This window comes from Ursus americanus, chromosome 9 (genome assembly GCF_024610735.1).
Source record: "Ursus americanus isolate L20-20 chromosome 9, mUrsAme1.1.p, whole genome shotgun sequence".
NCBI classification, from domain to species: Eukaryota; Metazoa; Chordata; class Mammalia; order Carnivora; family Ursidae; genus Ursus; species Ursus americanus.
The window spans coordinates 1,262,440-1,265,114 of NC_142135.1; positions in this window are offsets into that span (position 1 = coordinate 1,262,440).

Genomic DNA, 2,675 nt, shown 5'->3' on the forward strand with positions numbered 1-2,675 from the left:
GCGCTAGTGGGACCTGCCCAGGACTTTGGTCCAGCCTCCTCCCACCAGCCTGGCCTAGGCGGCAGAGCTGACCCCCTCCTGTCCTCCCACTCCCCTGCTCTCTCCCCACCGTCTCCCCCTCGCCCCCTCAGCAGCCCCCGTCTCCGCTCTGGTACACCGTCCCCTGCTCCCCTCCTCCCCCCAGGTCTCCAGACTGTCCCTGACCCTCCAGCCCATCCACCGTCTCCCAGGGCTTCAGGTAACCCTCCCGCCCCAGGCCAGGCCCCACAGCCGGTGTCCAGGACTAGTGGGTCCCGGCTTGAGTTGACCCCATGTCAAATCTGCGTGACCTCCCGGAATCACAGTCCAACCGTACCTGGCCCTCAGCCTCACTTCTGGGGCGGGTTCTTGAGGGGTGGGAAGGGAGGGGAGGGGAGGGGAGAGGCTGTGCGGGCAGGTGCTCCTCTGAAGGCCCACACGGCTGGGGAGGACCCAGGAGGCGGGGAGGGTCCCTCCTGCCTCCCTGCAGCTGACCTGGTCGTCCAGGCTGCGTGCTGTCCTGCCTGCTCCGTGCTGTGCCGGTGTGCAGGGGGTCTGCGGGGCCGTGGCGGGTGGGCTCATCCTGAGCCATGGGGAGAGACTCAGTTGTGAGCATGTGCCTCGTGAGGGATCCAGGACTCTCAGGCAACACTGTCCTTCTCTGGTAGAGCTCCCCACAGCCTCTTGTCACAGTCTGAGCTCAGGCAGGGAAACTGAGGCCCAGAGACACGTTCCCAGCTGCTTTCTCTGCAGTGTGGGAGGGGGCGCCCTCTGTGTCCCTGGGGACAGCCCCTCCGGAGCAGAACTCTAGGCCCAGGTGGGTAGCTCTGCCCCACCCCTCCCTGCCTCCTGCGATAGCCATAGTTCCCGGCGGTGAGGAGGATGCCCCCACCCTCAAGCTCGAGCTCCTCAAGCAGACGTGGGCGGGGCGGGGGGGGGGTGCCAGTGAGCGGCCAGGCTCCCTGGAAGAGGAAAGGCTGGGCTGGGAAGGTGGGGAGATGAGACGGAGGAGGAAGTGGGGTTGCCAGCAATAGGCGGTGGCGGGGGGGTGGGGGGGTGGGGGGGAGGGGGGAGCAGCGCAGGGAGGGGAGAGGGCTTGGGACACTGAACTGGCCCAGCTCCGGGTGGCGGTAGGGAACAGCCTCAGGAGGGGCAGGGCTGGGGCGAGGGGGCCCCATCGTCACTGGAGTGTCATGCACGCTCTGGGTCAGAGGCACAGAAGTGACGGTCCCTGGCACCCGCCTGGAAGGGACGTGCTCCTTGGGGGGCAGGTAAGGGCAGCCCCAGAGGTAAAAGATCTTCCCCAACTGGTCAGAGCTCTGCGTGTGCTTTGGTCAGCACCGTCCTTTCTGCCCTGCCCCCTTCTGGACTGTGAGCCAAGGGACCGTCTGCCCCCAGGTGGCTCTCGTCGCCCCGGGGCTGTCTGCCCTGCTCCCTCCGAGCAGAGGTGGTTCTACCCAGGCAGATGCAGGGCGGGGCAGGGGCCTTCTGGGCTGTCCCCAGGGGCCTGTGGCTTCCCAGTGGCCTTGACGGTGCTTCTAAGGCAGTGCCCTGGAGCTCCCCCTCCTCTCCCTTGCACAGGAGGCAGCTGGCCACAGAGAGCCAGGAGCAGGCTGGAGTCACGCAGGGAGGCGAGAGTCAGCCCTCACCCTGTCTCCTCCTCAGGCTGGGAAATGGAGGCGCCCAGTGGACAGTAGGGACAAAACCCAACGCTCTCTGGCCCACGCACATTCCGAACCCTGGCCAGGCCCACCCTCACCCTGCTGGGACAGCAGCACTGAGCAAGCATCTCCCGGGGGGCCCAGGCCCCTGCTGACACTTCCCCATCCTCTACCCCCTACCTAGTGGCCACACGGACTGGTGAAAATTCTTCTCTGCCCTGGTACGACCTCCCCATTCCTGGCTGGGGGCAGCCTTGCCTGGGCCTCGGGCCTCCCTTCTGCCCGCACCTGCCACCACCTGGCCCTTCAGGGTCTGCAGCCAGCTGAGCCCCTTCCAGCTGGGGCCTTGGGCCGAGCCCCACCCCTCGCTGGTGGGCCCCACCTTCAGGCCCCAGCCTGGCTTCTCCAGCACCCAGAGAGCCACGCAGAGCACGCAGACCTTGACCTGGGCCACGTGCCTTTTGCGCCTCGGCTCCACTTCCTCAGACAGTCCCAAACGGGTCTGTTTGCCCACGTGGGAGTTTGGTGAGGTCGACTGGCCTGCGTGCCAGGTGAGTGCAGACCCCTGGCCGCAGAGCGAGAAAGTGAAGCTTGAAGAGGGTGTGGCCACGGGGCTATGTGCGTGGCAGGCACCGGGCTGAACGTGGCCAGCCCCCCAGGCCTCACACCCCCTAACACACACAGCCAGGGCCAACCCAGGGTTGGCTGGGCTGTTCCGAGGCCCTGATGTGGCTTCACACAGGCCCCAAACGACTGCACAGTCCTGGCCCGAGGGCTCAGCAGCCATGGGGAGCACCGCCCTACAGACCCTGACTTCTTCCTTGCCCTCGGTGCCTGTTCCCCGCCCCCCCAGCCGCGCAGCCCAGGCCCCTCTGTGCCGGCCCCAGTCTATCCTCGATCCCCTAAAAGGCAAGGTTGGCCCGGGAGCCTCTGGTGGGGCCTGGATCAATGCCACACCCCAGCCAGAAGGAATCCCAATAAGCAGTGACCGCTCCC